The sequence below is a fragment of the Zonotrichia leucophrys genome, unplaced genomic scaffold, assembly GCF_028769735.1.
Source record: "Zonotrichia leucophrys gambelii isolate GWCS_2022_RI unplaced genomic scaffold, RI_Zleu_2.0 Scaffold_409_45354, whole genome shotgun sequence".
NCBI lineage: Eukaryota > Metazoa > Chordata > Aves > Passeriformes > Passerellidae > Zonotrichia > Zonotrichia leucophrys.
This window is the reverse complement of record NW_026992614.1, coordinates 1-24,914: the sequence shown is the minus strand read 5'-3', so window position 1 is coordinate 24,914 and position 24,914 is coordinate 1. Positions and strand designations below refer to the sequence as shown.

The following is a 24,914-nucleotide window of genomic DNA, read 5'->3' as shown; positions in this document are numbered from 1 at the left end:
AAAAGGGGGAAAGAAACCTGAATAAAAGCCCCTTAAATTAAAAAAAAAATCCCCCAAAAATTTGGATGGATCCTTTAACCCCTTAATTCCCAGAATTCCCCAAATTCTATAGAACCCCAAATCCGGGACCACCCCCAAAACCCATTTTGGACCCCCAGAATCGGGGGCAGGGTCAGGGCCAGCAGCGGCAGCAGCCGGGGGAGGCTCCGCGCTCCGTCCGTGGCGCTCCGGGCACACCGGGCAGGGTCGGTGCTGCTCCCAGGAACGCGGATCCGAACTGGGGGCACTGGGAACGGGGGAGCAGCACCCCAAAAAGCGCTCAGCCAATGGGAGAGCGGAGTTTAATGAGGCCGTGCAGAGGGTAAAAACATTGAGCTCTCTAGGAAATCCTGGCGAATCAGAAAAAGCAGCAGAAATGATTCATCAGTTGCTGGGTAGAGGGTCTAAAAATCGGGCTCCAAACGAACCGGCCAATTAGAGAGCGCAAAAATCACTTCGGCCAATTAAAGAGAGGCCGAAAAAAACCGCAACCAATGAAAGCCGTGCCAAAAACCACGCCCGACCAATCAGGGAGCGCGTCCCTCATGACCCCGCGCTGCTCCGGGCTGGTTCTCGCAGTTGAGCGCGGTTGGTTCGGGGCGGCGGTCGCTGGCCATGGGGCTCGGGGCGGCAGCTGGGGCCCTGCTGGTGGCACTGGGGGTGCTGGGAGCCCCCCCGGGTGCGGGCGCGGAGCTCTCGGGTGAGCGGGGGGCGGGAGGCGCTGGGACAGGGCGGGAGAAGGGGGAAAAGGGGGCGAAGGGGGGAGCCCGGAATGGAGGGGGAGGAGGAGGGGACCCCCCAAAGGGAGAGCGGGAGGGGCTGAGGGGTGGGGGGAGGGGAGGGAGGGGAGGGAGAGGGTGGAGAAGAGGGGAAAAGGGGAGGGGGGACCTCAAAACTGAGCCCGAGGGGGTGGGGATTGGGGAATTTGGGGAAATGGGACCCCAAAAGTGATTTGGGGAGCGGCCGGAGGTGGGAGGGGAGAGGATGAGGAAGGGGAAATGGGGGAAGGGCGGCAAAGAGGAAGCGGCAGCGCGGGCAGGAGGGTCCCATGGCGGCCGTGGGGCACAGGGGGTGCGGAGTGGGGATCCGGGGTGGGCCCGGAGCTCTGGGGGTGCTGCTGGGGGTGCTGGGGGGCACCGCTGAGCTGTGTGCTGCACTCACAGGGGTGTTCCAGCTCCTGGCAACGTCCGAGTGTTACTTCATTAACGGCACGGAGAAGGTGAGGTTCGTGGAGAGGTTCATCTACAACCGGGAGCAGTTCGTGATGTTCGACAGCGACGTGGGGCACTACGTGGGGTTCACCCCCTTTGGGGAGAGGAATGCCAAGGACTGGAACAGCGACCCGGCAAAACTGGAGTACGCACGGGCTCTGGTGGACACGTACTGCCGGCACAACTACGAGCTTTATGCCCCGTTCAGCGTGGAGCGCCGAGGTGAGCGCGGGGCAGAGCGTGTCCCCTCGGGCCCTGCCCTGCCAGTGACCATCCCAGTCAATCCCAGTCCGTTCCCAGTCCCTTCCAGTATATTCCCAGACCCTCCCATTCCATTCCCAGTCCCCTCCCAGTCCACCCCAGTCGATTCCCAGTCCATCCCAGTGTCTTCCACTCCCTCCCAAGCCCTCCAGTCCATTCCCAGTCCCTTCCAGTCCATTCCGACTTCATCCCAGTCCATCCCAGTCACTCCCAGTCTATTCCCAGTTCATTCCCAGTTCACTCTCCGACGTCCATCCTCTCTCCCTTTGCCGAGTACCCCTCCCATCTTTCTCAGTGCCACTCCAGTCCTTCCCAGTGCCTCCCAGTCCGTCCCAGTTCCATCCAGCCCCTCCAATTCAATTCCCAGTCCATTCCTGGTTCACGCTCAAATCTCCACCCTCTCTCCCAGTGCCCCACACCCCCTCCGACCTCTCTCAGGGCCACCCCAGTTCCTCCCAGTCTATTCCCAGTCCATCCCAGTCGCTCCTAGTCCTTTCCCAGTCCATCCCAGTTCATTCCCAGTCCCGCCTTGTGCCATCCCAGTGCCATCCCACTCATATTCAGCCCCTTCCCAGTCCATTTCCCATCCCTCCCAGTTCATTCCGTGCTTCCCAGTCCCTCCAAGTGTATTCCCAGTCCATCAAGTCCATCCCCGTCCATTCCCAGTCCGTTTCCAATCCATCCCAGTCCATTTCCAGTCCATCCAGTCCCTCCCAGTGCCCCCCCCGCGCGTCCATTTCAGCGACGCGTGAAGCTGACGCTTTTCAGCCAATCAGATCGCGTTTCTCTGATGACTCACCTGTTGCCAGGCAGATCCGCAGCGCCGAGTGCCCCGCGCTGGACTCGGCCTCCCAGTGCCGCGCGCTTCATTCCCAGTTCCTCCCAGTGCCACCAAAATCCCTCCCAGTGCCATCCCAGTAGCTCCCAGTGCCATCTCCAATTCCTCCCCAGTCCCTCCCAGTCCATTTCCAGTCTCTTCCCAGTTCATTCCCAGTTCACTCTCAGACCTCCACCCTCTCTCCCAGTTCCCCCAATTCCCTCCCATCTCTCTCAGTGCCAACCCAATAAATCCCACGCCCTCTCAGTTCACCCCAGTTCATTCCCAGTCCCTCCCACTCCACTCCAGTCCCACCAAGCCCCTCCAAATCAATTCCCAGTCTATTCCCAGTTTATTCCCAGTTTATTTCCAGACCTCCACCCTCTGTCCCAGTACCCCCCATCCCCTCCCACTTCTCTCAGTACCACCCAAGTCTGTCCCAGTCTATTCCCAGTGCCTCCCAGTATATTGCCATACCATCCCAGTCCCTCCCAATGCTATTCCCAGTCCTTCCAACTCCCTCCAAACTAATTCCCAGTTGATTTCCAGTTCATTCCCAGTTCATTGCCAGACCTCCATGCTCACTCCCAGTGCCCCCCATCCACATTCACCTCTCCCAGACCTTCCCAATCCACACCACTCCCTCCCAATCCATTCATCGTTCATCCCATTCCATTCCCAGCCCCTCCCAATCCATTCCCAGTTCATCCCAATCCACACCACTCCATCCCATTCCATACCGCGTTCATCCTATTCCATTCCCAATCCGTTCCGATTCCATTCCCAATCTCTCCCAGTCGAATCCCAGTCCTTCCCAGTCCATCCCACTCCATTCCCATTCAATTCCCAGTCCCTCCCAGCCCATTCCCAGTCCCTCCCAGTCCATCCCAGTCCCTCCCCAGCCCAGCCCTCCCCTCTCTCTCCCAGTGCCCCCCAGCTGATCCCAGTGTGTCCCCGCTCTCTCTCTCTGCCAGTGCCCCCCAGCGTGTCCATCTCGCTGGTGCCCCCCTCGAGCTCCCAGCCCGGCCCCGGCCGCCTGCTCTGCTCCGTGATGGATTTCTACCCTGCTGAGATCCAGGTGAGGTGGTTCCAGGGCGAGCAGGAGCTGTCGGAGCACGTGGTGGCCACCGACGTGGTCCCCAACGGGGACTGGACCTACCAGCTGCTGGTGCTGCTGGAAACGCCGCCCCGGCGCGGGCTCAGCTACAGCTGCCAGGTGGAGCACGTCAGCCTGGAGCAGCCGCTGAGGCGGCACTGGGGTACGGGGGAGCCCCTGGGGGCCTGGCAGAGCCGCTGGGCTGTGCTGGGAGGCACTGGGAGGGAGCTGGAGAGAGGCGGGCTGGGAGTGGGAGAGGGGCTGGGGGCTGGGCAAGGGCTGGGCAGGGGTTTGGGGGTGCTGGGGAGGGTGGGATGGGGTTGGTGGGGTGCTGCTGGGCACTGGGAGGGAGTTTGGGGGTGCTGGGCGTGACTGGGAGGGAGTTTGGGGGCGCTGAGGGTGACTGGGAGGGAGTTTGGGGGTGCTGGGTGTGACTGGGAGGGAGTTTGGGGTCGCTGGGTGTGACTGGGAGGGAGTTTGGGGGTCCCGGGTGTGACTGGGAGGGAGTTTGGGGGTCCTGGGGCGCTGGGGGCCAACTGGGAGGGGGCTGTGGGATGCTGAGAGGGACGGGAGGGGCTTTGGTGGCTCCTGTTGAGGCCCAAAAGGGATCGGGGCGAGGTTTCAGGGGGTCCTGGCTGGGCCGGGGGCCACAGGGAGGGCGCTGGGCGGGGCTGGGGGTGTCGGCGAGAGGTTTTGGGGGCGCTGAGCCCTGCGGACCCCCCAGAGATGGCGCCGGACGCCGCCCGCAGCAAGATGCTGACGGGCATCGGGGGCTTGGTCTTGGGCTCGGTCTTCCTGGCGCTGGGGCTCGGCTTCTACGTGCGCAAGAAGGTGAGGGCGGGTGCCGGGGGCGGCGTCCCCGCCGTGGCGGAGCCCCGTGCGCGCTCCCGCCGGGGCCCCCAGCCCGGTGTCACCCCCTTTTCTCTGCCCACAGAGCTCGTGAGCCGGCGGCGGCCGCAGCCCCTCCCCGTGGGCTCGGGCCCGGCCGGGACCCCCCGCTCCGTCCCCGCTCCGCTGATTCTGGGGGGTCCCGTGTCCCCCCCAGCCCGCTGGCGCTCTGCCCCCGCCCAGTGCCCGCTCCCAGCGCTCCCAATAAAGCTTCCCAGTTGGGCCCGGGGCCGTTTGTTGGGGGGCGCTGGGGAGGGGTCTGGGGGCGGGGCATGGAGGGATTTGGGAAAGGAGGGGAGAAAGGGTGGGCTGGCCCGGGGACGGAGGCGAGAGGAGGGGAGGAAAATGGAGAGAAGAAGGAGGGAGAAAGAGAAATGGAAAGAGAGAGGAGAACGAAGGAGAGAGAACGAGAGGAAGGAGAGAGAACGAAACGGAAGGACGAGAGACGAAAAAGGGAAGAGAGGATTTGGGGAGTGAAGTGAAGGAGATGAATTCCAAAGAGAGAAGGAGACAGAAGAGGACGCCGAAAGAGGATGACCCGATCGGATTAATTTTATTACTATATTTTAGTAATTAATGTAAAAATTAGTACTATAATAAAGTTACAATAAATGTAGGTTTAACATAATTTCTTCTTAAATAGTGAAATAATTTCCTTGACTCAGTTTAATATAATGTGTTTCCAAAGCGGAGTACAAAGGGATACGAACAGAAAATTCAGCGAACCGCAAATGCGGTTGGACCCCTCCGGCGGGAAACCCACCGCTCTCGTGGCGCTCCGGGCACACCGGGCAGGGTCGGTGCTGCTCCCAGGAACGCGGATCCGAACTGGGGGCACTGGGAACGGGGGAGCAGCACCCCAAAAAGCGCTCAGCCAATGGGAGAGCGGAGTTTATAGGCCGGCGTCAATGTGTTGCCGGGTAGAGGGTTCAAAATTGAGTCTCTAAGAAATTCTGGCGAATCAGAAAAGGAGCGGAAAATCACTACAGTTGCTGGGTAGAGGGTCTGGAAATCGGGCTCCGAACGGAACCGGCCAATTAGAGAGCGCAAAAATCACTTCGGCCAATTAAAGAGAGCCGAAAAAAAACCGCAACCAATGAAAGCGCGGCCAAAAACCACGCCGACCAATCAGGGAGCGCGTCCCTCATGACCCCGCGCTGCTCCGGGCTGGTTCTCGCAGTTGAGCGCGGTTGGTTCGGGGCGGCGGTCGCTGGCCATGGGGCTCGGGGCGGCAGCTGGGGCCCTGCTGGTGGCACTGGGGGTGCTGGGAGCCCCCCGGGTGCGGGCGCGGAGCTCTCGGGTGAGCGGGGGGCGGGAGGCGCTGGGACAGGGGGGGAGAAGGGGGAAAAAGGGAGGGGAACCCTAAAAGTGAGGCCGAGGGGCGTTGTGAGTTAGGGGATTTGTGGGAAAATGGGGAAATGGGACCCCAAAAGTGATTTGGGAGCGGCCGGAGGTGGGAGGGGAGAGGATGAGGAAGGGGAAATGGGGGAAGGGCGGCAAAGAGGAAGCGGCAGCGCGGGCAGGAGGGTCCCATGGCGGCCGTGGGGCAGAGGGGGTGCGGAGTGGGGATCCGGGGTGGGCCCGGAGCTCTGGGGGTGCTGCTGGGGGTGCTGGGGGGCTCCCCTGAGCTGTGTGCTGCACTCACAGGGGTGTTCCAGGAGCTGCAAACGTTCGAGTGTTACTTCATTAACGGCACGGAGAAGGTGAGGTTCGTGCCGAGGTACATCTACAACCGGATGCAGGATGTGATGTTCGACAGCGACGTGGGGCACTTCGTGGGGTTCACCCCCTATGGGGAGAGGAATGCCAAGCACTGGAACAGCGACCCGGCCAAACTGGAGAACAGACGGGCTGTGGTGGACACGGTCTGCCGGCACAACTACCAGCTTGCTGCCCCGTACCTCCCGGTGCGCCGAGGTGAGCGCGGGGCAGAGCGTGACCCCTCGGGCCCTGCCCTGCCAGTGATCATCCCAGTCAATCCCAGTCCCTTCCCAGTCCCTCCCAGTATATTCCCGGACCCTCCTATTCCATTCCCAGTCCCCCAGTCCACCCATCGATTCCCAGTCCATCCCAGTGTCTTCCACTTCCTCCCAACCTCAGTCCATTCCCAGTCCCTTCAGTCATTCGACTTCATCCCATCATCCATCACTCCAATCCCTTCCCAGTTTATTCCCAGTTCACTCTCCGACGTCCATCCTCTCTCCCTTTGCCGAGTACCCCTCCCATCTTTCTCAGTGCCACTCCAGTCCTTCCCAGTGCCTCCCAGTCTGTCCCAGTTCCATCCAGCCCCTCCAATTCAATTCCCAGTCCATTCCTGGTTCACGCTCAAATCTCCACCCTCTCTCCCAGTGCCCCAAAACCCCTCCGACCTCTCTCAGGGCCACCCCAGTTCCTCCCAGTCTATTCCAGTCGCTCCCAGTCGCTCCCAGTCTTTTCCCAGTCCATCCCAGTTCATTCCCAGTCCCGCCTTGTGCGATCCCAGTGGCATCCCACTCATATTCATCCCATTTCCAGTCCACTCCCCATCCCTCCCAGTTCATTCCCAGTGCCTCCCAGTCCCTCCAAGTCTCTTCCCAATCCATCAAGTCCATCCCAGTCCATCCCAGTAAATTTCCAATCCCTCCCAGTCCATTTCCAGTCAGCCCCAGTCCCTCCCAGTGCCCCCCCCCCCGCGCGTCCATTTCAGCGACGCGTGAAGCTGAAGTTTTAGAGCCAATCATATCGCGCTTCTCTGGTGACTCACCTGTTGCCAGGCAGACCCGCAGCGCCGAGTGCCCCGCGCTGGACTCGGCCTCCCAGCGCCGCGCGCTTCGTTTCCCAGTTCCTCCCAGTGCCACCAAAATCCCTCCCAGTGCCATCCCAGTAGCTCCAGACATCTCCAATTCATCCCCGTCCCTCCAGTCCATTTCCAGTCTTTCCCAGTTCATTCCCAGTTCACTCTCAGACCTCCACCTACTCGCCCATTCCCCCCCTTGCCATCCCTCTCTTCAGCTGCCACCCAAATAATATCCCAGTCCCTCCAGTCCTCAGATTCCCAGTCCCTCCAGTCCTCCAGTCCATCCGACCCTCTATCCCCATCCACCCAGTCTCCCAGTGTATTTCCAGCTCCACTTTTTGCCCATCCGGCATCCCCTCCACTCTCTCAGTCACAAATTCCCAGTCCACCCAAGGCTTCGATTATCCCAGTCCTCCAGATATTCAATCCCAACTCCTCCAAGCCATTCCCAGTTGATTCCAGTCCCCAGTTCATTCCAGATCCCTCCATGTCACTCCCAGTGCCCCATCCACATTCACCATCCCAGACCTCCCATTCCACCCAGTCCTCCCAGTCCATTCCAGTTCATCCCAGTCAAACCCGCCATCCAAATCCATCCAGTCTCCAGTCCTCCCATTCCTCCCAGTCCATACCCAACCTCAGTCCCTCCCAGTCCATTCCCAGTCCCTCCCCAGCCCAGCCCAGCCCAGCCCAGCCCTCTCTCTCCCAGTGCCCCCCAGCTGATCCCAGTGTGTCCCCGCTCTCTCTCTCTCTCTCTGTCTCTGCCCGTGCCCCCCAGCGTGTCCATCTCGCTGGTGCCCCCCTCGAGCTCCCAGCCCGGCCCCGGCCGCCTGCTCTGCTCCGTGATGGATTTCTACCCTGCTGCATTCAGGTGAGGTGGTTCCAGGGCGAGCAGGAGCTGTCGGAGCACGTGGTGGCCACCGACGTGGTCCCCAACGGGGACTGGACCTACCAGCTGCTGGTGCTGCTGGAAACGCCGCCCCGGCGCGGGCTCAGCTACAGCTGCCAGGTGGAGCACGTCAGCCTGGAGCAGCCGCTGAGGCGGCACTGGGGTACGGGGGAGCCCCTGGGGGCGCTGGCAGAGCCGCTGGGCTGTGCTGGGAGGCACTGGGAGGGAGCTGGAGAGAGGCGGGCTGGGAGTGGGAGAGGGGCTGGGGGCTGGGCAAGGGCTGGGCAGGGGTTTGGGGGATGCTGGGGAGGGTGGGATGGGGTTGGGGGGGTGCTGGTGGGCACTGGGAGGGAGTTTGGGGGCGCTGGGTGTGACTGGGAGGGAGTTTGGGGGTGCTGGGTGTGACTGGGAGGGAGTTTGGGGGCGCTGGGTGTGACTGGGAGGGAGTTTGGGGGTGCTGGGTGTGACTGGGAGGGAGTTTGGGGGTGCTGGGGCGCTGGGGGCCAACTGGGAGGGGGCTGTGGGATGCTGAGAGGGACGGGAGGGGCTTTGGTGGCTCCTGTTGAGGCCCAAAAGGGATCGGGGCGAGGTTTCAGGGGGTCGTGGCTGGGCCACAGGGAGGGCGCTGGGAGGGGCTGGGGGTGTCGGCGAGAGGTTTTGGGGGCGCTGAGCCCTGCGGACCCCCCAGAGATGGCGCCGGACGCCGCCCGCAGCAAGATGCTGACGGGCATCGGGGGCTTGGTCTTGGGCTCGGTCTTCCTGGCGCTGGGGCTCGGCTTCTACGTGCGCAAGAAGGTGAGGGCGGGTGCCGGGGGCGGCGTCCCCGCCGTGGCGGAGCCCCGTGCGCGCTCCCGCCGGGGCCCCCAGCCCGGTGTCACCCCCTTTTCTCTGCCCACAGAGCTCGTGAGCCGGCGGCGGCCGCAGCCCCTCCCCGTGGGCTCGGGCCCGGCCGGGACCCCCCGCTCCGTCCCCGCTCCGCTGATTCTGGGGGGGTCCCGTGTCCCCCCCAGCGCCGCTGGCGCTCTGCCCCCGCCCAGTGCCCGCTGCCAGCGCTCCCAATAAAGCTTCCCAGTTGGGCCCGGGGCCGTTTGTTGGGGGGCGCTGGGGAGGGGTCTGGGGGGGCGGGGGGCGATGGGACGGATTTGGGCAAAGGGAGGGGGAGAAAGGGTGGGGGCTGGGCCCGGGGGGAGCGGGAGGAGGAGGAGGAGGAGGAGGAGGAGGAGGAGGAGGAGGAGGAGGAGGAGGAGGAGGAGGAGGAGCAAGACCCGCGGAATTCCCCCGTCCCGCCTCGAGGCAGTGGAGGAGGAGGAGCAACCAGAACGAAGAGGAACGAGAGAGGAAGCGTACCGGCCGGAAAAGGACTAGCCGAAACGAGTTGATTTTAATTACAATTTTAAAATTTAAGAAAAGTCGTAATTATATAAATTAGTTTTAGGATTAATATTTTTAAAATAAATTTAGGTTTACATTTTTGTATTATGCTTTAACTAGTAGAAAATAATTTCCTTGACTCCAGCGTTAATAACATTGCTTTTCAAAAGAGGAGCGGAACAAATGGATGCGAACAGAAAATTCCAGAGAACGCAAAATCCGGGACCCCCCCCAAAAACCGCAACCTGGACCCCCAGAATCGGGTGCACGGTCAGGCTCCGCGCTCCGTCCGTGGCGCTCCGGGCACACCGGGCAGGGTCGGTGCTGCTCCCAGGAACGCGGATCCGAACTGGGGGCACTGGGAACGGGGGAGCAGCACCCCAAAAAGCGCTCAGCCAATGGGAGAGCGGAGTTTAATGAGGCCGGGTAGAGGGTGTTGGCGGGTAGAGGGTTAAAAAATTGAGCTCTCTGAAAAATTCTGGCGAATCAGAAAAAGGAGCGGAAATGACTCATCAGTTGCTGGGTAGAGGGTCTGGAAATCGGGCTCCAAAGGAACCGGCCAATTAGAGAGCCCAAAAATCACTTCGGCCAATTAAAGAGAGGCCGAAAAAAACCGCAACCAATGAAAGCGCGGCCAAAAACCACGCCCGACCAATCAGGGAGCGCGTCCCTCATGACCCCGCGCTGCTCCGGGCTGGTTCTCGCAGTTGAGCGCGGTTGGTTCGGGGCGGCGGTCGCTGGCCATGGGGCTCGGGGCGGCAGCTGGGGCCCTGCTGGTGGCACTGGGGGTGCTGGGAGCCCCCCCGGGTGCGGGCGCGGAGCTCTCGGGTGAGCGGGGGGCGGGAGGCGCTGGGACAGGGGGGGAGAAGGGGGAAAAGGGGGCGAAGGGGGGAGCCCGGAATGGAGGGGGAGGAGGAGGGGACCCCCCAAAGGGAGAGCGGGAGGGGCTGAGGGATCGGGGGAGGGGAGGGAGAGGGTGGGGAAAGGGGGAAAAAGTGAGGAGGGACCCCAAACTGAGCGGGAGAGGGGCGGGGGATTGGGGGATTTGTGGGAAAATGGGGAAATGGGACCCCAAAAGTGATTTGGGGAGCGGCCGGAGGTGGGAGGGGAGAGGATGTGGAAGGGGAAATGGGGGAAGGGCGGCAAAGAGGAAGCGGCAGCGCGGGCAGGAGGGTCCCATGGCGGCCGTGGGGCACAGAGGGATCCGGGGTGGGCCCGGAGCTCTGGGGGTGCTGCTGGGGGTGCTGGGGTGCACCACTGAGCTGTGTGCTGCACTCATAGGGGTGCTTCAGTTCCTGTTAAAGTCCGAGTGTTACTTCATTAACGGCACGGAGAAGGTGAGGTACGTGGGAAGATTCATCTACAACCGGGAGGAGTTCCTTATGTTCGACAGCGACGTGGGGCTGTGGGTGGGGTTCACGTTCCTTGGCGACAGGTGGGCCAAGGGCTACAACAGCGATCCGGCTGAACTGGAGTACAGACGGGCTGCGGTGCACTGGTTCTGCCGGCACAACTACGAGGGGTGCCGCCCGTTCATCACGGAGCGCCGAGGTGAGCGCGGGGCAGAGCGTGTCCCCTCGGGCCCTGCCCTGCCAGTGACCATCCCAGTCAATCCCAGTCCCTACCAGTTCCTCCCAGTATGTTCCCAGTCCCTCCCAGACCCTTCTCTGTCCATTCTCAATTCACCCTAGTCTACACCTCTCTCTCCCAGTTTCTCCCAGTCCCTCTCAGCCCATCCATATCCTTCCAGTCCATTCATAGTCTCTTCCAGTCCATTCCCACTTTGTCACATTCCATCCCAGTCCCTTCCAGTCTATTCCCAGTTCATTCCCAGTCCCCTCCAAGTCCATTCCAGTCCATCCCCAGTCCATTCCCAGTGTCTTCCCCTTCCTCCCAACCCCACAGTCCATTCCCAATCCCTTCCAGTCCATTCCAGGATCGTCCCAAACCATCCCAGTCACTCCCAGTCCATTCCGACGTCATTCCCAGTTCTCTCTCCGGCTTCCAGACACTTGCCCAGTGCCGAGTACCCCTCCCATCTTTCTCAGTGCCACTTCAGAACCTCCCAGCCCCTTCAACCCAATTCCCAGTCTATTCCCAGTTTATTCCCAGTTCACTCTGAGATCTCCATGCTCTCAGTGTAAACCAACCCCTCCCGCCTCTCTCAGTGCCACCCCAGTTCCTCCCAGTCTATTCCCAGTCTATCCGAGTCCCTCCCTGTCGCTCCCAGCCTATTCCCAGTCCATCCCAGTCCACTTCCAGACCCGCTTTCTGCCATCCCAGTGCCATCCCACTCATATTTAGCACATTCCCTGTCCATTTTCCATCATTCCCAGCGCCTCCCAGTCCCTCCAAGTGTATTCCCAGTCCATCAAGTCCATCCCAGTCCTTCCCAGTCTATCCCAGTCCATTTCCAGTCCATCCCAGTCCATTTCCAATCAGCCCCAGTCCCTCCCAGTCCCCCCCACACCGCGCGTCCATTTCAGCGACGCGTGAAGCTGTCGCTTCTCAGCCAATCAGATCGCCTCACTCTGATGACTCTCCTGTTGCCAGGCAGACCCGCAGCGCCGAGTTCCCCGCGCTGGACTCGGCCTCCCAGCGCCGCGCGCTTCATTCCCAGTTCCTCCCAGTGCCACCAAAATCCCTCCCAGTGCCATCCCAGTAGCTCCAATACCATCTCCAATTCCTCCACAGTCCCTCCTGGTCCATTTCCAGTCTTTTCCCAGTTCATTCCCTGTTCATTCTCAGACTTCCACCCTCTTTACCAGTTTCACCCATTTCCTACCATCTCTCAGTGCCAACCCAATAAATCCCAGTCCCTCCCAGTCAAATCCAGTTCATTCCCAGTGCATCCCAGTCCATTCCCAGTGCCACCCAGACCCTCCAGCTCAATGCCCAGTCTATTCCCAGTTCATTCCCACTTTATTTCCAGACCTCCACCCTCTATCCCAGTACCCCCCATACCCTCCCACTTTTCTCAGTACCAACCAAGTCTGTCCCAGTCCATTACCAGTGCCTCCCACTATATTCCCAGTCCCTCACAATGATATTCACAATCCTTCCAACTCCCTCCAAGCCAATTCCCAGTTGATTTCCAGTTCATTCCCAGTTCATTGCCAGACCTCCATGCTCACTCCCAGTGCCCCCCATCCACATTCACCTCTCCCAGACCTTCCCAATCCACACCACTCCCTCCCAATCCATTCCCAGTTCGTCCCAGTCCATCCCCAGTCCACCCCAGTAGATTCCCAGTCCCTCTCAGTCAATTTCAAGTCACCCCCCAGTCCATTCCTGGTACAGCCCAATCCATCCCAGTCCCTCACAGTCCATTCCCAGTTCCTCCCAGTACCCCCAGTCCATTCCCATTCCATTCCCAGTTCCCTCCAGTCCATTCCCAGTCCATCCCAGTCCATTCCCAGTCCCTCCCAGTCCATTCCAGTCCTTCCCCACCCCAGCCCTCCCCTCTCTCTCCCAGTGCCCCCCAGCTGATCCCAGTGTGTCCCCGCTCTCTCTCTCTCTCTCTGTCTCTGCCAGTGCCCCCCAGCGTGTCCATCTCGCTGGTGCCCCCCTCGAGCTCCCAGCCCGGCCCCGGCCGCCTGCTCTGCTCCGTGATGGATTTCTACCCTGCTGAGATCCAGGTGAGGTGGTTCCAGGGCGAGCAGGAGCTGTCGGAGCACGTGGTGGCCACCGACGTGGTCCCCAACGGGGACTGGACCTACCAGCTGCTGGTGCTGCTGGAAACGCCGCCCCGGCGCGGGCTCAGCTACAGCTGCCAGGTGGAGCACGTCAGCCTGGAGCAGCCGCTGAGGCGGCACTGGGGTACGGGGGAGCCCCTGGGGGCGCTGGCAGAGCCGCTGGGCTGTGCTGGGAGGCACTGGGAGGGAGCTGGAGAGAGGCGGGCTGGGAGTGGAGAGGGGCTGGGGGCTGGGCAGGGGCTGGGCAGGGGTTTGGGGGATGCTGGGGAGGGTGGGATGGGGTTGGAGGGGTGCTGGTGGGCACTGGGAGGGAGTTTGGGGGTGCTGGTGGGCACTGGGAGGGAGTTTGGGGGTGCTGGGTGTGACTGGGAGGGAGTTTGGGGGTCCCGGGTGTGACTGGGAGGGAGTTTGGGGGTGCTGGGTGTGACTGGGAGGGAGTTTGGGGGTCCTGGGGCGCTGGGGGCCAACTGGGAGGGGGCTGTGGGATGCTGAGAGGGACGGGAGGGGCTTTGGTGGCTCCTGTTGAGGCCCAAAAGGGATCGGGGCGATGTTTCGGGAGGTCCTGGCTGGGCCGGGGGCCACAGGGAGGGCGCTGGGAGGGGCTGGGGGTGTCGGCGAGAGGTTTTGGGGGCGCTGAGCCCTGCGGACCCCCCAGAGATGGCGCCGGACGCCGCCCGCAGCAAGATGCTGACGGGCATCGGGGGCTTGGTCTTGGGCTCGGTCTTCCTGGCGCTGGGGCTCGGCTTCTACGTGCGCAAGAAGGTGAGGGCGGGTGCCGGGGGCGGCGTCCCCGCCGTGGCGGAGCCCCGTGCGCGCTCCCGCCGGGGCCCCCAGCCCGGTGTCACCCCCTTTTCTCTGCCCACAGAGCTCGTGAGCCGGCGGCGGCCGCAGCCCCTCCCCGTGGGCTCGGGCCCGGCCGGGACCCCCCGCTCCGTCCCCGCTCCGCTGATTCTGGGGGGGTCCCGTGTCCCCCCCAGCGCCGCTGGCGCTCTGCCCCCGCCCAGTGCCCGCTCCCAGCGCTCCCAATAAAGCTTCCCAGTTGGGCCCGGGGCCGTTTGTTGGGGGGCGCTGGGGAGGGGTCTGTGGGGGCGGGGGGCGATGGGACGGATTTGGGCAAAGGGAGGGGGAGAAAGGGTGGGGGCTGGGCCCGGGGGAGCGGGAGGAGGAGGAGGAGGAGGAGGAGGAGGAGGAGGAAGAGGAGGGGAGGAGGAGGAGGAGAAGGAGAAGGAGAAGGAGAAGGAGAAGGAGAAGGAGAAGGAGAAGGAGAAGGAGAAGGAGAAGGAGAAAGAAGGAGAAAGAGAAGGATTTGGTGGGAGTAGAAATGTGGAGGGAGGAGGAGGAGTCCCAAAGAGGAGGAATGAGAGCAGAAGAGGACCGGCCGAAAGAGGATGACCCGACCGGAATTAATTTTAATCAATACGTTTAATATTTTTAGTAGTATTAAATCTAAAAATTAATACTATAATAATGTTACAATATTATAATGTAGGTTTACATAATTTCATTACAATTGAAATAGTAGAAAATAATTTCCTTGATTACAGTGTTAATATAATTGTGTTTCCAAAGCGGAGCGGTACAAAGGGATACGAACAGAAAATTCCTGGGAACCGCAAATGCGGGACCCCCCCAAAAACCCCTCCCTGGACCCCCAGAATCGGGAGCAGGGTCAGGGCCAGCAGCGGCAGCAGCCGGGGGAGGCTCCGCGCTCCGTCCGTGGCGCTCCGGGCACACCGGGAAGGGTCGGTGCTGCTCCCAGGAACGCGGATCCGAACTGGGGGCACTGGGAACGGGGGAGCAGCACCCCAAAAAGCGCTCAGCCAATGGGAGAGCGGAGTTTAATGAGGCCGGGTAGAGGGTGTTGGCAGGTAGAGAGTTAAAAAATTGAGCTCTCTGAAAAATTCTGGCGAATCAGAAAAAGGAGCGGAAATGACTCATCAGTTGCCGGGTAGAGGGTCTGGAAATCGGGCTCCAAAGGAACCGGCCAATTAGAGAGCGCAAAAATCACTTCGGCCAATTAAAGAGAGGCCGAAAAAAGTCCAACCAATGAAAGAGCGGCCAAAAAACCACACCCGACCAATCAGGGAGCGCGTCCCTCATGACCCCGCGCTGCTCCGGGCTGGTTCTCGCAGTTGAGCGCGGTTGGTTCGGGGCGGCGGTCGCTGGCCATGGGGCTCGGGGCGGCAGCTGGGGCCCTGCTGGTGGCACTGGGGGTGCTGGGAGCCCCCCCGGGTGCGGGCGCGGAGCTCTCGGGTGAGCGGGGGGCGGGAGGCGCTGGGACAGGGCGGGGAAAGGGGAAAAATGGGAGGGGAACCCTAAAAGTGAGGCCGAGGGGCGTTGTGAATTGGGGGATCGGTGGGAAAATGGGAGCCCAAAAGTGATTTGGGGAGCGGGCGGAGGTGGGAGGGGAGAGGATGAGGAAGGGGAAATGGGGGAAGGGCGGCAAAGAGGAAGCGGCAGCGCGGGCAGGAGGGTCCCATGGCGGCCGTGGGGCACAGGGGGTGCGGAGTGGGGATCCGGGGTGGGCCCGGAGCTCTGGGGGTGCTGCTGGGGGGGCACCGCTGAGCTGTGTGCTGCACTCACAGGGGTGTTCCAGGAGCTGCATACGGCCGAGTGTTACTTCATTAACGGCACGGAGAAGGTGAGGTTCGTGGAGAGGTACATCTACAACCGGCAGCTGGTCATGCACTTCGACAGCGACGTGGGGCACTACGTGGGGTTCACCCCCTATGGGGAGAAACAGGCCCAGTACTGGAACAGCGACCCGGAAGGGATGGAATACTCACGGGCTCAGGTGGACACTTTCTGCCGGCGCAACTACGAGGTGTTCCACCCGTTCATCACGGAGCGCCGAGGTGAGCGCGGGGCACAACCTGTCCCCTCGGGCCCTGCCCTGCCAGTGACCATCCCAGACAATCCCAGTCTCTACCAGTCCATTCCAGTACATTCCCAGTCTCTCCCAGTCCCCTTCATGTACACCCCAGACTATTCCCAGTCCATTCCCAGTCCATGCCAGTCTGTCCCCAGTACCTCCCAGTCCCACCCAGCCACCTCAACCCAATTCCCAGTACATTCCCAGCTCAGTCTCAGACCTCCACCCACACTCCCAGTAACCCCGATGTCCTCCCACCTCTCTCAGTGCCCCGCCCAGTTCCTCCCAGTCTATTCCCAGTCCATACCAGTCGCTCCAAGTCCTTTCCCAGTGCATTCCAATTCATTCCCAGTCCCGCCTTGTGCCATCCCAGTGCCATCCTACTCATATTCAGCCCATTCCCAGTCCATTCCCCATCCCTCCCAGTTCATTCCCAGTGCCTCCCAGTCCCTCCAAGTGTATTCCCAGTCCATCAAGTCCATCCCAGTCCATCCCAGTCCCTCCCAGTGCCCCCCCGCGCGTCCATTTCAGCGACGCGTGAAGCTGACGCTTCTCAGCCAATCAGATCGCGTCTCAGTGATGACTCTCCTGTTGCCAGGCAGACCCGCAGCGCCGAGTGCCCCGCGCTGGACTCGGCCTCCCAGTGCCGCGCGCTTCATTCCCAGTTCCTCCCAGTGCCACCAAAATCCCTCCCAGTGCCATCCCAGTCCCTCGCAGACCATCTCCAATTCCTCCCCAGTCCCTCCCAGTCCATTTCCAGTCTTTTCCCAGTTCATTCCCAGTTCATTCTCAGACCTCCATCCTCTCTCCCAGTTCCCCCCATTCTCTCTGTTCTCTCTCACTGCCAACCCAATAAATCCCAATGCCTCCAAGTCCATTCCCAGTCTCATCCAGACCCTACAAATCCATTCCCAGTCTATTCCCAGTTCATTCCCAGTTTATTTCCAGACCTCCAATCTCTGTCCCAGTGCCTGGCATCCCCTCCCACTTCTCTCAGTAGCACCCAGCTCTGTCCCAGTCCATCCCAGTCCCTCCCAATGCTATTTCGAGTCCTTCAAACTCCCTCAGAGCTAATTCCCAGTGTATTTCCAGTTCATTCCCAGACCTCCATGCTCACTTCCAGTACACGCATCCACATTCACCTCTCCCAAACCTTCCCAATCCAAACCACTCCCTCCTAATCCATACCCCGTTCACCCCAGTCCCATCCCAATCCATTCCGATTCCATTCCCAATCTCTCCCAGTCGAATCCCAGTCCCCCCATTCCATTCCCACTCCCCCCCAGTCCATTCCCGTTCAATTCCCAGTCCACCCCAGCCCATCCCAGTCCCTCCCAGTCCATTCCCAGTCCCTCCCCAGCCCAGCCCGTCCCTCCCCTCTCTCTCCCAGTGCCCCCCAGCTGATCCCAGTGTGTCCCCGCTCTCTCTCTCTCTCTCTGTCTCTGCCAGTGCCCCCCAGCGTGTCCATCTCGCTGGTGCCCCCCTCGAGCTCCCAGCCCGGCCCCGGCCGCCTGCTCTGCTCCGTGATGGATTTCTACCCTGCTGAGATCCAGGTGAGGTGGTTCCAGGGCGAGCAGGAGCTGTCGGAGCACGTGGTGGCCACCGACGTGGTCCCCAACGGGGACTGGACCTACCAGCTGCTGGTGCTGCTGGAAACGCCGCCCCGGCGCGGGCTCAGCTACAGCTGCCAGGTGGAGCACGTCAGCCTGGAGCAGCCGCTGAGGCGGCACTGGGGTACGGGGGAGCCCCTGGGGGCGCTGGCAGAGCCGCTGGGCTGTGCTGGGAGGCACTGGGAGGGAGCTGGAGAGAGGCGGGCTGGGAGTGGGAGAGGGGCTGGGGGCTGGGCAAGGGCTGGGCAGGGGTTTGGGGGATGCTGGGGAGGGTGGGATGGGGTTGGGGGGGTGCTGGTGGGCACTGGGAGGGAGTTTGGGGGTCCCGGGTGTGACTGGGAGGGAGTTTGGGGGCGCTGGGTGTGAATGGGAGGGAGTTTGGGGCGCTGGGAGTGACTGGGAGGGAGTTTGGGGGTCCTGGGGCGCTGGGGGCCAACTGGGAGGGGGCTGTGGGATGCTGACAGGGGCGGGAGGGGCTTTGGTGGCTCCTGTTGAGGCCCAAAAGGGATCGGGGGGAGGTTTCAGGGGGTCCTGGCTGGGCCGGGGGCCACAGGGAGGGCGCTGGGAGGGTCTGGGGGTGTCGGCGAGAGGTTTTGGGGGCGCTGAGCCCTGCGGACCCCCCAGAGATGGCGCCGGACGCCGCCCGCAGCAAGATGCTGACGGGCATCGGGGGCTTGGTCTTGGGCTCGGTCTTCCTGGCGCTGGGGCTCGGCTTCTACGTGCGCAAGAAGGTGAGGGCGGGTGCCGGGGGCGGCGTCCCCGCCGTGGCGGAGCCCCGTGCGCGCTCCCGCCGGGGCCCCCAGCCCGGTGTCACCCCCTTTTCTCTGCCCACAGAGCTCGTGAGCCGGCGGCGGCCGCAGCCCCTCCCCGTGGGCTCGGGCCCGGCCGGGACCCCCCGCTCCGTCCCCGCTCCGCTGATTCTGGGGGGGTCCCGTGTCCCCCCCAGCCCCGCTGGCACTCTGCCCCGCCCAGTGCCCGCTCCCAGCGCTCCCAATAAAGCTTCCCAGTTGGGCCCGGGGCCGTTTGTTGGGGGGCGCTGGGGAGGGGTCTGGGGGGGCGGGGGGCGATGGGACGGATTTGGGCAAAGGGAGGGGGAGAAAGGGTGGGGGCTGGGCCCGGGGGGAGCGGGAGGAGGAGGAGGAGGAGGAGGAGGAGGAGGAGGAGGAGGAGGAAGAGCAGCAGCACCAGAACCGCGCGGTTTCCCCGCCCCCCCAGAGCTGCAGCTCCCCCCCAGCCCCGTCAGCATCGCCCCCTCCCCACATCCCACAGTGAGCAGGGAGTGGGAGCTCAGCCCTTGTTAAGAATCTCTATTTAATTTAAAATAACTAATACTTTTTAATTTTATTAGCATTTTATTAAACATACGAATATAATAATAATAGTAATAATAGTAGTAATAGTAATTATAGTAACAATAGTAATAATAGTAATAATAGCAGCAATAAGAATAATAATAGCAATAATAATAGCACTATTACTACTACTACTAATTATATTAATAAAAATATAATATTAAATTCTTATTAAATAATAAATTCTTATTAAATATTTTAAGAATTCAAAATATATTAATTTAAAAACTTCATAAGATTTATTAATTAATAATTTTTAATTTAATAATTAAATAATTTAGTAATTTTAAATAAATTTAATTTTATAATTTTACTATATTAATGATAGTAGTAATAGCAATATTAGTAATAATAATAATAACTATATTCATAATTTATTTATTAATTTTATATTACTAAAGATCATTTAATATATGAAAACGTCTCTATAATTTCCATTTATATAATCTTGAAATAATTTAAATAGTAATTAATAATTCCCTTGACCCCCTTGTTAATACAATTGCGTTTCTGTCCCGCTCCCTCCTCACGGCCGCGTTCCCTGACGGTTCCTGGGGGATCTCAGAGTGCAAAACCCGACACGGCCCAGGGGGGTTTGCAGTGATAATCCAAACAAATGCAAATTTATTGAAACAACCACAGCAAAATGCGCTGGGGAGGAATTGGGGAAAAAAAGGGAAAAATAAGGAGAAGGGGGAGGGAGAGAAAAGAAAATGTAGAACAGCGAAATCCTTGGATGTGCAGCCCATGGAGTTCACCAGGTCCCGTCCGGGGAGATTTTGGGCACCCCTGCCCCTCAAAATCCCGGGGACAAGGGGGTTTAGGAACATCGAGAGCCCCAAAATCCTGGGAAAAGAGGAATTGGGAATTTTCAGTTCCCCAAATTTTGTGTACAGGGGGTTTGGGCACTCCCAGCCCGCCCAAATTTTGGGTACAGGGGGGTTTGGGCACTCCCAGATCCCCAAAATCCCGGGGACAAGGGGGTTTAGGAACATCCAGACCCCCAAAATGCCCGGGAAAAGCGGATTTGGGAACACTGAGTTCTCCACATTGTGGGTACGGGGGTTTAGGCACTCCCAGGCTCCAAAAATCCTGGGAAAAAAGGGATTTAGGCACTTCCATTTCACCAAATTTTGTGTACAAGGGGGTCTGGCCACGTCCAGCCCTCCCCAAATCCCGGGGACAAGGGGGTTTAGGCACTTCCAGAGCACCGAAACTCCGGGAAAAGAGGATGTGAGAAAACCCAATTCCCCAAATTTTGTGTACAGGGGGGTTTGGGCACCACAGACACCCCCAATTTAGGTACGGGGGGTTTGAGCACTCCCAGATCCCCAAAATCCCAGGGACAAGGGGGATTGGGCACTTCCAGAGTCCCAAAATCCCGGGAAAAGAGGATTTGTGAACACTCCGTTCCCCAAATTTTGGGTACAGGGGGGTCAGGCCACCCCGAGATCCCAAATCCATTGAACAGGGGGGTCTGGCCACGCCCAAGCCCCAAAAATCCCTGGGACAAGGGGGTTTAGGAACGTCGAGACGACCAAAGGCCTGGAAAAAGACGAATTCGGCCACACCCGACCCCCCAAAATGGCGAAAAAAGGGGGAAAGAAACCTGAATAAAATCCCCCTTAAATTTGCATAAAAATCCCCCCAAAATGTGGATTCATCCATTTAAAACTTTAATTCCCAGAATTCCCCAAATACAAAAGACCGCCAAATCCGGGACCCCCCCAAAACCCATTTTGGACACCCAAAATCCAGGGCAGGGTCAGGGCCAGCAGCGGCAGCAGCCGGGGGAGGCTCCGCGCTCCGTCCGTGGCGCTCCGGGCACACCGGGCAGGGTCGGTGCTGCTCCCAGGAACGCGGATCCGAACTGGGGGCACTGGGAACGGGGGAGCAGCACCCCAAAAAGCGCTCAGCCAATGGGAGAGCGGAGTTTAATGAGGCCGGGTAGAGGGTGTTGGCGGGTAGAGGGTTAAAAAATTGAGCTCCCTAAGAAATTCTGGCGAATCAGAAAAAGGAGCGGATATGAGTCATGAGTTGCTGGGTAGAGGGTCGGGAAATCGGGCTCCGAACGGAACCGGCCAATTAGAGAGCGCAAAAATCACTTCGGCCAATTAAAGAGAGGCCAAAAACAACCCCAACCAATGAAAGCGCGGCCAAAAACCACGCCCGACCAATCAGGGAGCGCGTCCCTCATGACCCCGCGCTGCTCCGGGCTGGTTCTCGCAGTTGAGCGCGGTTGGTTCGGGGCGGCGGTCGCTGGCCATGGGGCTCGGGGCGGCAGCTGGGGCCCTGCTGGTGGCACTGGGGGTGCTGGGAGCCCCCCCGGGTGCGGGCGCGGAGCTCTCGGGTGAGCGGGGGGCGGGAGGCGCTGGGACAGGGGGGGAGAAGGGGGAAAAGGGGGCGAAGGGGGGAGCCCGGAATGGAGGGGGGGGAGGAGGGGACCCCCCAAAGGGAGAGCGGGAGGGGCTGAGGGGTGGGGGGAGGGGAGGGAGGGGTGGGAGAGGGTGGGGAAGGGGGGAAAAGGGGAGGGGGACCCCAAAATGAGCGGGAGGGGGCTGGGGATTGGGGGATTTGTGGGGAAATGGGGAAATGGGAGCCCAAAAGTGATTTGGGGAGCGGGCGGAGGTGGGAGGGGAGAGGATGAGGAAGGGGAAATGGGGGAAGGGCGGCAAAGAGGAAGCGGCAGCGCGGGCAGGAGGGTCCCATGGCGGCCGTGGGGCACAGGGGGTGCGGAGTGGGGATCCGGGGTGGGCCCGGAGCTCTGGGGGTGCTGCTGGGGGTGCTGGGGGGGCACCGCTGAGCTGTGTGCTGCACTCACAGGGGTGTTCCAGGTCATGGGGTCGTCCGAGTGTCACTTCATTAACGGCACGGAGAAGGTGAGGTTCGTGCAGAGGTACATCTACAACCGGCAGCAGGACTTGGTGTTCGACAGCGACGTGGGGCACTACGTGGGGTTCACCCCCTATGGGGAGATGAATGCCAAGCGCTGGAACAGCGACCCGGCCAAACGGAGGGAGCACACGGGCTGCGGTGGACAGGTGCCGGCACAACTACCCGATTGTTGCCCCGTTCAGCGTGGAGCGCCGAGGTGAGCGCGGGGCAGAGCGTGTCCCCTCGGGCCCTGCCCTGCCAGTGACCATCCCAGTCAATCCCAGTCCGTTCCCAGTCCCTCCCAGTATATTCCCAGTCCCTCCCAGTCCCCTCCAAGTCCAACCCCGTCCCTCCGACTCCTTCCCAGTTCATTAGTAGTCCATTCCAAGTCCATTCCCAGTTCACTCTTCGACTTCAACCTCTCTCCCAGTGCCGAGTACCCCTCCCATCTTTCTCAGTGCCACTCCAGTCCTTCCCAGTGCCTCCCAGTCCCACCCAGCCCCTCTAACTCAATTCCCAGTTTATTTCCAGTTCATTCCCACTTCACTCAAGATCTCCACCCACTCTCCCAGTAACCTGCATCCACACCCACCTCTCTCAGTGTCACCCCAGTTCCTCCCAGTCTATTCCCAGTCCATCCCAGTACATTCCCAGTCCCGTCTTGAGCCATCCCTGTGCCCTCCCACTCATATTCAGCCCATTCCCAGCCCATGCCCATCCCTCCCAGTTCATTCCCAGTGCCTCCCGGTCCCTCCAAGTGTATTCCCAGTCCATCAAATCCCCCCAGTCCCTCCCAGCCCATTCCCAGTCCGTTTCCAGTCCATCCCAATCTATCCCAGTCCATCACATCCCTCCCAGTGCCCCCCCGCGCGTCACTTTCAGCGTCGCGTGAAGCTGACGCTTTGCAACCAATCAGATCGCGTCGCTCTGATGACTCATCTGTTGCCAGGCAGAGCCGCAGCGCCGAGTGCCCCGCGCTGTACTCGGCCTCCCAGTGCCGCGCATTTCATTCCCAGTCCCTCCCAGTGCCGCCAAAATCCCTCCCAGTGCCATCCCAGTCTCTCCAAGACCATCTCCAATTCTTCCCCAGTCCCTCCCAGTCCATTTCCAGTCGCTTCCCAGTCCATTCCCTGTTCATTCTCAGACTTCCACCCTCTTTACCAGTTTCACCCATTTCCTACCATCTCTCAGTGCCAACCCAATAAATCCCAATCCCTCCCAGTCAACTCCAGTTCATTCCCAGTGCATCCCAGTCCATTCCCAATGCCACCCAGACCCTCCAACTCAATGCCCAGACTATTCCCAGTTCATTCCCACTTTATTTCCAGATCTCCACCCTCTGTCCCAGTACTCCCAATACCCTCCCACTTCTCTCAGTACCACCCAAGTCTGTCCCAGTCCATTCCCAGTGCCTCCCAGTATATTCCCAGTCCCTCACAATGATATTCCCAATCCTTCCAACTCCCTCCAAGCCAATTCCCAGTTCATTCCCAGTTCATTGCAAGACCTCCATGCTCACTCCCAGTGACCCCCATCCACATTCACCTCTCCCAGACCTTCTCAATCAACACCAGTCCATCCCAATCCACTTCCAGTTCATCCCAGTCAGCCCCTGCCCATTCCCAATCAATCCCAGTCCATCCCCAGTCCACCCCAGTAGATTCCCAGTCCCTCTCAGTCAATTTCAAGTCACCCCCAGTCAATTCCTGGTCCAGCCCAATCCATCCCAATTACTACCAGTCCATTCCCAGTTCCTCCCAGTGCCCCCAGTCCATTCCCATTCCATTCCCAGTCCCTCCAGTCCATTCCCAGTCCCTCCCCAGCCCAGCCCTCCCCTCTCTCTCCCAGTGCCCCCCAGCTGATCCCAGTGTGTCCCCGCTCTCTCTCTCTCTCTGTCTCTGCCAGTGCCCCCCAGCGTGTCCATCTCGCTGGTGCCCCCCTCGAGCTCCCAGCCCGGCCCCGGCCGCCTGCTCTGCTCCGTGATGGATTTCTACCCTGCTGAGATCCAGGTGAGGTGGTTCCAGGGCGAGCAGGAGCTGTCGGAGCACGTGGTGGCCACCGACGTGGTCCCCAACGGGGACTGGACCTACCAGCTGCTGGTGCTGCTGGAAACGCCGCCCCGGCGCGGGCTCAGCTACAGCTGCCAGGTGGAGCACGTCAGCCTGGAGCAGCCGCTGAGGCGGCACTGGGGTACGGGGGAGCCCCTGGGGGCGCTGGCAGAGCCGCTGGGCTGTGCTGGGAGGCACTGGGAGGGAGCTGGAGAGAGGCGGGCTGGGAGTGGGAGAGGGGCTGGGGGCTGGGCAAGGGCTGGGCAGGGGTTTGGGGGATGCTGGGGAGGGTGGGATGGGGTTGGGGGGGTGCTGGTGGGCACTGGGAGGGAGTTTGGGGGTGCTGGGTGTGACTGGGAGGGAGTTTGGGGGTGCTGGGTGTGACTGGGAGGGAGTTTGGGGGTCCCGGGTGTGCCTGGGAGGGGGTTTGGGGGCGCTGGGTGTGACTGGGAGGGAGTTTGGGGGTCCTGGGGCGCTGGGGGCCAACTGGGAGGGGGCTGTGGGATGCTGAGAGGGACGGGAGGGGCTTTGGTGGCTCCTGTTGAGGCCCAAAAGGGATCGGGGCGAGGTTTCAGGGGGTCCTGGCTGGGCCGGGGGCCACAGGGAGGGGGCTGGGAGGGGCTGGGGGTGTCGGCGAGAGGTTTTGGGGGCGCTGAGCCCTGCGGACCCCCCAGAGATGGCGCCGGACGCCGCCCGCAGCAAGATGCTGACGGGCATCGGGGGCTTGGTCTTGGGCTCGGTCTTCCTGGCGCTGGGGCTCGGCTTCTACGTGCGCAAGAAGGTGAGGGCGGGTGCCGGGGGCGGCGTCCCCGCCGTGGCGGAGCCCCGTGCGCGCTCCCGCCGGGGCCCCCAGCCCGGTGTCACCCCCTTTTCTCTGCCCACAGAGCTCGTGAGCCGGCGGCGGCCGCAGCCCCTCCCCGTGGGCTCGGGCCCGGCCGGGACCCCCGCTCCGTCCCCGCTCCGCTGATTCTGGGGGGGTCCCGTGTCCCCCCCAGCGCCGCTGGCGCTCTGCCCCCGCCCAGTGCCCGCTCGCAGCGCTCCCAATAAAGCTTCCCAGTTGGGCCCGGGGCCGTTTGTTGGGGGGCGCTGGGGAGGGGTCTGGGGGGGCGGGGGGG

The 24,914-nt window shown here is 61.1% G+C and overlaps 5 pseudogenes; all 5 read left to right on the top strand.

The window, feature by feature from the left end:
- The first annotated feature begins 584 nt into the window (after window positions 1-584).
- On the top strand, window positions 585-4,497 carry LOC135441654 (class II histocompatibility antigen, B-L beta chain-like; annotated as a pseudogene).
- Window positions 4,498-5,502: 1,005 nt separating this feature from the next.
- LOC135441659 (class II histocompatibility antigen, B-L beta chain-like) lies at window positions 5,503-9,053 on the top strand (annotated as a pseudogene).
- Window positions 9,054-10,021: 968 nt separating this feature from the next.
- On the top strand, window positions 10,022-14,086 carry LOC135441661 (class II histocompatibility antigen, B-L beta chain-like; annotated as a pseudogene).
- A 1,055-nt stretch (window positions 14,087-15,141) lies between these two features.
- Window positions 15,142-18,536, top strand: LOC135441656 (class II histocompatibility antigen, B-L beta chain-like; annotated as a pseudogene).
- A 2,536-nt stretch (window positions 18,537-21,072) lies between these two features.
- LOC135441655 (class II histocompatibility antigen, B-L beta chain-like) lies at window positions 21,073-24,815 on the top strand (annotated as a pseudogene).
- The last annotated feature ends 99 nt before the right edge of the window (window positions 24,816-24,914 follow it).